We start from the raw sequence: 8,570 nt of genomic DNA, 5'->3' as shown, positions 1-8,570 counted from the left end.
TATTTCAGTAACATAACTTTCTTGTTTACTTATGAGATAGCTACTGCCTACATTGGAGGAAGTAAGAATGTGGTGAGCGGCTGTCACTGTAGAAACCTTTACTTGATCCAATTTTATGCACTTTAAGTAACAAGACTTCATTACACACTCCTTGGGGTATCTGTTTTTTTCTAATCACTCTTTAGGACTTGAGTCTGAAAGATAAAAGAAAATCACAAGAAGCGGCTTATGCAACATTTTCCAGCAGTTACATGACTCCATGAGATACCCTTAAGCAAATCGCTCCGTGCTTTCAGTCACATAGTGTACCCGGTGCATTTAAAAGAGAAAATCACACGGGTAGCAGAGGACTCCGCCATAGGATTGCAGTAATATATGTAAATGTTTTTACCTTTTTAAATGGCAGAATGGTGACCGTATTTAAATTAATATCTTATATTTATGTGTCCATTCAGCTGTTTCCACCTTCATAAAGCAGGAGGATTTATTGATTGTTTATTGAAGTATCAATACATGTCCATTGGCTGTGCAAGCAGCCTGAGGGTAACTCCTAAAATAACCAAATACATTTAAAATGAAGGAGATTCCCAGACCACTTACTAAACATAGGGAACCGAAAAGCATGGTGGTTAATGGAACATATAAGTGTAGCTTAATTAACCCTCACAATGCTATTTGTGCCTGTGGGGCAGATGTGTATATAAAAAATACATCTTGGAAACTTTTCGGATGCATTTATAGCTGAGCCTATTTATTTTGCTGTGGGCGCCAGAATGTCACACTTTGCACTTCTTCCTCCACTCTTTCTTGCATTGATCTTTTAATCTAATTTTCAGAATAAAATACTGATGCTTGCTAAGTATATTAAAAAAAATAAATGAAAAAAAACCATTGCCTCTTTTTCCATTAGCGACTCCTTGTGTAGATTGTCACAGACAATTTTTGCACTTTCAATAAAGAATGTGACATGTATAAAGGTTAAATCTTGATATTTGTAAAGACTGTTGTTGTGCGTATAGAGCATGATCAGTATCCACAATGATACACAAATACTGTTACCCACACACGCTTTTTTCCCCCCAAGTTCGGCTATTTTTGTATACACTATATAGACTAAATATCTGATGCAAATATCTAGTGTTCTGCCACTAAAGCCAGAACTAGCCACCTGTGTTTGATATTAAGATCCACAATGAGAACCAATTCTTATCCCTCTTTATACTTAACACATAATGCTTAACACACCTTGTAACATAGATCTGTTGGATTATTTTTATGTCTTGGTCTATTATGTGCTTCCTCATTCTTAATACCATCACTGAATGATGTGCTACATGAGCAGTGTAAGCTAGAAGCTGTTACTGACCTGCAATCCCCTTGGTCTCTAGCCAGATCTTTCAACCACAGGTTGGATTGTGATTGTAGAGTTTTTACTTATGCAGTGATTGCTATCTTTAGATTTGCTTTCAAAGATGCTCTGGCATCAAAGCGGTACGCTAAACACCAAAACAACTTTAGCTTAATGAAGGTCATGCCTCTGCTGTTCTCAAATCTCTGCTATTTAGGTGTTAAATCACTTTATTTATGCAGCCCTTACCACACACACACAAACCCCTCCCATCTCCCCCCCCCCCAACCCCCTATTCCCCCCTGGCTGTGACCAACGCAGTCTCCCTGCACACTTCTTGAAAAAGAGCCTAACGTTTTCAGCTTCAGTGTATTTAACTTAGAATTTCTTATCTCCCGCTCTGTTAATAGTTTAATAGAGCATACAGCATCCTTCTGTATGTGATTCAAGTTCAATTAACAGAGTAGCAAATGAGAACTTCTGAAGGGAACACACTGTGCTGTAAAAATTAAACCTTTTTAATGGAGGTTGTGTGGTTAGGTCTGCAAAAACAAAGTGTTATAACTCATGAAAGGCAAGGAATTAAACACTGAAAGTAAAAGGGGTAGTAAGCTAAATGCTTTGGTGCTTAATGTACCTCTTTAATGTGGTGGGTGGGGGCCCTAAGTGATAAAGGGGAACCTATTGCCCCCCCCCCCCAATGGCCCTCACCCATTAGCAGCTGGTGGGGGCCCTAAGTGATAAGTGACCTATTGGCCTTCCCTGACCCCCACCCATTGGTGACAGTTGATGGCAAATAGTAAAAATAACTAACCCCCTTGTGACTAAAGATCCCCAAGACCCTAGACACCCCCCACTAATAAATAAATACCCTACCTACCCCTCCCACCCAAATAATAGTGAGGTGGTGCAATAAACTAAATGCCTTAAAAAATATACTTGCCATTAAATATCTTCTTTTTTTCAGCCCCCAAAAAAGGGCAAATAAATATCCATTAAAAAAAAAAAAAAGAAAAAAAAAAAAAAAAACGGAAAAAATCCCGACAATAAAAAAAGAATCCAGCGGCACCCAACGAGGGCTCCTCGCAGACTTGCGTCTTGCAAGGCGGGTAAAGGCTTATAAAGCCCTCCTACAGCACGCAATATGGATCAGAGCGCAATGATTAGTTGGTACGGCTCAAGATTTACCAGGGTGGGGTGGGGGAGGGGCGACAATAGGTCTCTCCACCTTATTACTTAGGGATGGGGCCGGGTGGAACAATAGGTTCCCCCGTTATCACTTAGGGCCCCTACCCACCACTAATGGCCCCATTAGTATTTAGGGCCTCCACCGCTGCTAATGGGTGGGAGCTGGGGGACACACTAGGTCTCCCATTTAGCTTAGTAGGCCCCCACTCGCTGGGCACAGATGGGGGCTGGAGGGAGATTTGTCCACCCTTGTTAATTACTTTAATAGGTGCCCCACCATGGACCTACTACAGATCCTCTTTTATTGGGGAGGTCTATTTTTACAACAATGAGCAGCCACTGGCTGTTCACTGTTTAGTATACATACCACAACTTGCAGCACCAAAAGTAGGGGCAGAAGGGAGATTCTAACCTTCCTTATTTGATAATACTAAATCATTTTTACTTAGTAACATAGCTCTAGAATCATTTTGGGAATTAGGGGGCCATCTACTAAATGTTTGCAAGATGCAGCCGCAGCAGGTTTCGGATCAGAATTTCATTATCCGAATGAAAGTCCGGACCAAAAGTTATGAGAATAGCAAATTAAGCAACATGAGATCACAGAGGAGGGTGAGTATTGTGGGAAAACTTTCTCTGACACAGGAATTGGAGCTGACTTAAGCTCCTCCTTGTATCAAAGAAAGTCAGGAGTAGGAAAAATACACAAGACTAAGTAGTTCCTACTTTGTCTTATGTTTTAAAGAAAACTAGATCAGATAGGAAGAAAAGAAAAACAGATTCTGAGAGAGGGAGAAAAGAGGTAGCGGTTGGAAAAAGGTAAGTTTGGTGTGACAGTGATGCTTTAAATGGCTTAATTGTGCCAAGGTGGAGAATGTTTCAAAAAAAAAAAAAAAAAGAGGCCCTTTCAGTATATTACCCCAAAAAAGACAAGTCTCTGAACTCTGTCGTCTTATTGCCTGCAACATATCTTTTAGCCTGTTTTGTTCCAGCCTAGAATGATATTGGACTGGTTTTAAAGAATGTTTCAAATGTACATTTGGCTGTATTACCTTGTCAAACAGTCACATTTCAAACATTTTCTGTAATTAGTAAAAAAAAACTCTAAAAAAAAAAAAATGACTGTTCTCAGATATATTGTATCAGTCACGAAGTGCACAATCATAAAAGCAAAAAACAAAGTCACAAGGTCATTCACCAGAGAAGGCATCTGTTAACACTGCTTGATTGGCCCCCAAGGCTATGTGATCACCCCGGGAGCCAATCAGAGTAATGACATGCCATAGCTGTTCTCTGTGCATTGTTAGGTTTTATGTTACCGGTAGGGTTAGCTGGATTTAGAGTTATTTTGTGGTGTAGTTAGCTAGAGTTTGGATTAGAATGTGTCGGGGTTAGACAGGGTTTGAGATTGTCAGGGTCTTACCTGAATTGGGAGTCTGTAGCGCAGATATGTTGCTCACCCTTGCAGATAGCCACAGGCCGAGGTGGTCAGGTAAGAATTCACCTGGCCTGTGGGTCTGTGCACGGGGGCTGTGCAGGATGCAGTACCAAATACCCAGGACAGACAAGGACTGAAGCAGCAGGATAGTCAAGGGATAGCCGAGGTCAAAGGATGCCAGAGGTCAGGAACAACGAGGAGTAGCCGAAGTCAAGGGATGCCAGAGGTCAGAATAAACGAGTCAGAAGCCGGGGTCAATAATACGAAGTAGATAAACAGGAACACTGGTACGAAACAGGATCACAAGATCAAAGACTTGACCCTGAGCACAGGGCGAGGCTGGGTTTAAATACCCTGCTGATGACCGATCAGAGTCAGGTGAGACACAGCCAAGTCAAGGTGCAGCCCCTGGTGTAGTAGCCATGCCAGGATGAACAGGACCGGAATCAGTAGTCACTGTATAAAGCTGCTGTGGCTCAGAGGCAGAAAGCAGGACTAGGACTGAGAAGTTCCCCGGTTCAAGTCCCCTGTTGGGAACTCCAGGAGCGACCATGTCTGTCTGTCTGTCTAACAGGTGAGAACCCTGACAGTACCCCCCCCCTTTAAAAACGACCTCTGGGCGTAAGTAGGTTCTCCATCGAAATAATACACCTCTCCAGGGTCACTATGTGAATCCCCATAGTCAAAGTCCTCAGTGTGGGATCCCTTAATAGCTTGGGATTTCCCAGTACCAGCTTCTGGTACGGCTGAAGAACTGTCCAGGCTTTTTAGGTTCCGGGTACAGGTGGCAAGCACTTCCACAACTTCGGCAGGAACAGTGTTCGTAGCTAACAACGCTTTGTCGAACATTTCAAGGTCTTCTTTACGGACCGTAGTGCCATTAGAAGAAATGGCACAATCCACAGGTAAATCCTTTTCAGGTGGGCAGGAAGTAGCGGTGGTACCACAGGAAGTAACTTCGGCAGTAGATGCAGGCGGCTCTGGAGCAGGGGGTGTAGTTTTTTCCATGGAAGCCAAGCATGGGCAAGAATAACGGCTCCCTTGTAGCTTTTTAGGCTGGTATGCGGTGTACACTGGACGAAGGAAGTTAGTACCCAGTCGGAGAGCTGGAGGTCTAGGAGGGCGAACAGGACAAAGCGTGATGAAGTGCCCTTTCTCTCCACAGTAATAACACAGGCCATGGCTTTTCCTTCGGTCCCTTTCCCTAGGTGTCACTTTGCAGAGGACAAGTCCTAATTGCATAGGTTCCTCAGGGTCAAGTGGAACACAGGATACCTCTGGAGTTTTCCTGGGAACTGGATCATAAGGAGGCATCACTGGGGTGTGGTGATGGTACTCGGTTCCTTGGTTACGTAGACTCCGCGATTTTTTAGTAGGTGGGGCTGGCTTGGGCATAGTGGTCTTGCATTGTGAGTCCATAGCAGTAATAAAGGATTCCCAGCTGACAAGGACAGGACTCTTCGTCTGCAAGATTTGGTGAGCCCAAACTTTGATGCGTCCAGACAACAGGTTGATAACCGCTCTGACCCTGATGAATTCTGTGGCATAAGTTCGAGGCTTTAAAGAAAACAACACCTCGCAATCCATCGTGAATGACTGAAAGGACGTGCGGCTACCATCAAATCGGTCGGGCATGATGACAAACGGTTCCGGATAAGCTGGTTCCGGAGCTGGATGTACTGCATCTTTAAGAAATAAAATTTCTTGCTGCAGCTCCGAAACAGTCTGGGCCTGGCTGGACACTTGCTGGGGCGAGGGTGAGCACATCTCTGCGGACTCCATAATGGTCAAGTCTTTTGTCAGGGTCTTACCTGAATTGGGAGTCTGTAGCGCAGATATGTTGCTCACCCTTGCAGATAGCCACAGGCCGAGGTGGTCAGGTAAGAATTCACCTGGCCTGTGGGTCTGTGCACGGGGGCTGTGCAGGATGCAGTACCAAATACCCAGGACAGACAAGGACTGAAGCAGCAGGATAGTCGAGGGATAGCCGAGGTCAAAGGATGCCAGAGGTCAGGAACAACGAGGAGTAGCCGAAGTCAAGGGATGCCACAAGATCAAAGACTTGACCCTGAGCACAGGGCGAGGCTGGGTTTAAATACCCTGCTGATGACCGATCAGAGTCAGGTGAGACACAGCCAAGTCAAGGTGCAGCCCCTGGTGTAGTAGCCATGCCAGGATGAACAGGACCGGAATCAGTAGTCACTGTATAAAGCTGCTGTGGCTCAGAGGCAGAAAGCAGGACTAGGACTGAGAAGTTCCCCGGTTCAAGTCCCCTGTTGGGAACTACAGGAGCGACCACGTCTGGCTGTCTGTCTAACAGGTGAGAACCCTGACAGAGATATAGTGAAGTAGGGATAGATAGTGTAAAGCTTAGAAGTGGCATTACAAAAGGGATGGAAAATGTGTATTTGCTTGTGTAACCAAAGATTCTTGCACTGGCCCTGCTTACAATTCGTCTTAAATCTGAATTTCCAAATAGCACATTGGAAATCTAATCCGACTAATGAACACATCACAGTTTTTTCCATGTGCTATTCGAATATCAGCTATTCTTGTAAATGTATTAAAGTGATACCCTTAAGAGAGATTACCATATTTAAGGGTACCAAATTAGGGAGTTGTTATGTAGATGGCTCCCTAATTTGGTACCTGCAATATCACAATCCTATATAAGAGTCCCTAATTTAGTATCCTATACTAAAGGCACCCAGAACACTTCATCTAAATGCTCATTAGGTTTCTGAATCACAGACAGAGGAGCCAAAATCCAGTGCCGAGGCACATGTGTGCTGGAATCAGCTAAGTGAAATAGGGCTATGAACCCTTTATTTGCAACCGGGAGGGGGGTGAGAGTTGGGGAGAGGCACCCCGGGTGCAGAGGAATACAATTTTGTTTCTTTCAACATGCTTCAAATGTCTTTTTACTGATAGCCACTAAAGGTGTCTGATCTGCAACAGCTGAGTGTTAGTCATGTGATGCTCATGAGGAACATTATCAAATGCATCTTATAGGGAAGCCCTGGATTCAATGCTTTCCTATGAGACATCTTTAATTATACTCGTATGAGGCACTTGCCATGCTTGTGCATCTCGTTCCCCAATGAGAAGCATTGACTTGGACAAGAAGACAGCAAGCGACGCCTACAGCATGACATTGTGGGAGGAGAAGCGGGTGGCAGCACCAAGTGAGTCTCAGTGCTGGAAAAAGATTAATTAAAAATACATTTAAAAAAATTATATATTTTTTTACATGGCAAAAGGGGGAGTCCTGAATATAACTAGTGACTAGGACACTACAGTTCAGGAATACGTGTTTGTGTTTAAATATGATACACAAGATCCAGCGCACTCATCCACTAAACAGCAACTTCAATGTTGACAGATTGTATTAGGTTTTTTTGTTTTGTTTTTTTAACACATAATCTAGGCAAACATAATGGGGGTTTAGTTACATTATATGATCATACATTGCATAAGCCTGCCACAACGTCAATGTACCCCATCTTTGGCAGGTCCTACTCTCACAGTCTAATGTCTGCTCTTCTGAGATTAATCCACTTACTTGGGGGAAACAAATTCCATCTCGAGTTCTCTGCAGTACAAGGCTAGATAGTGCCCTAGGATGAGGCACATGTGACAGGGAGGGTTGCAAAACCAAGGAGTTGGCTAGACTCCCAAATATATATATATGTATATGTGAAACCAGGGGCTGCACTCACCTGAACATTCATAAATGGGTTCTGCTGAGGCCAATTTATACAATACACAAGATCCAGCGCACTCACTTATCCACTAAACGGCAACTTCAATGTTGACTGATTTTTTTATTAGTTTTTTAAAAACACCTAATCTAGGCAAAAATAATGGGGGTTTCGTTACATTATATGATCATACATTGCATATGCCTGCCCCCATCATAGGTGCCTCATCCCAGGGACCCTATTTAGCCTTGTACTGCAGAGAGCCACAGATGGATTTTTTCCCCAAGTAATTGGGTTAATCTCATAAGAGGCTGTTAGAGTAGGACCTGCCAAAGATGGGGTACATTGACGTTGTGGCAGGCATATGCAATGTATGATCATATAATGTAACTAAACCCCCATTATTTTTGCCTAGATTAGGTGTTTTTTATTGAAAAAAAACCTAGTACAATCTGTCAACATTGAAGTTGCTGTTTATTGGATAAGTGAGTGCGCTGGGTCTTGTGTATTGTATAAATTGGCCTCCAGCAGCATCCCATTTATGCATGTTCAGGTGAGTGCAGCCTCCTGGTTTCATATGAAAATGATCTTTCGGCTGCTTACTAGGTAGCGTCCTAATTGGGTATACCGATGTGGGATTGCCATATTTAAGGATAGCAAAATAGGAAGCATCTACTAAACACAGCTTCTTCCCTAAGTTGATATCCTTAAATATGGCAATCCCAGATAGTGGTACCAAATTAGAGACATATCTACATATTAAACCACTCAAAAAGATTTGTCGGCAGTACTCAATTTGTTTTTTTTTAAATAACAAAAATATTGGATGAATTTTGGTAAAACATTTATCAACTAATGGACTAAATTTGGTTAGGGCATAAGAAAATGTATTTTT

The sequence above is a fragment of the Pelobates fuscus genome, chromosome 3 (assembly GCF_036172605.1).
Source record: "Pelobates fuscus isolate aPelFus1 chromosome 3, aPelFus1.pri, whole genome shotgun sequence".
Lineage (NCBI taxonomy): Eukaryota > Metazoa > Chordata > Amphibia > Anura > Pelobatidae > Pelobates > Pelobates fuscus.
The sequence above is the reverse complement of the archived record's forward strand: the minus strand, read 5'-3'. Positions refer to the sequence as shown.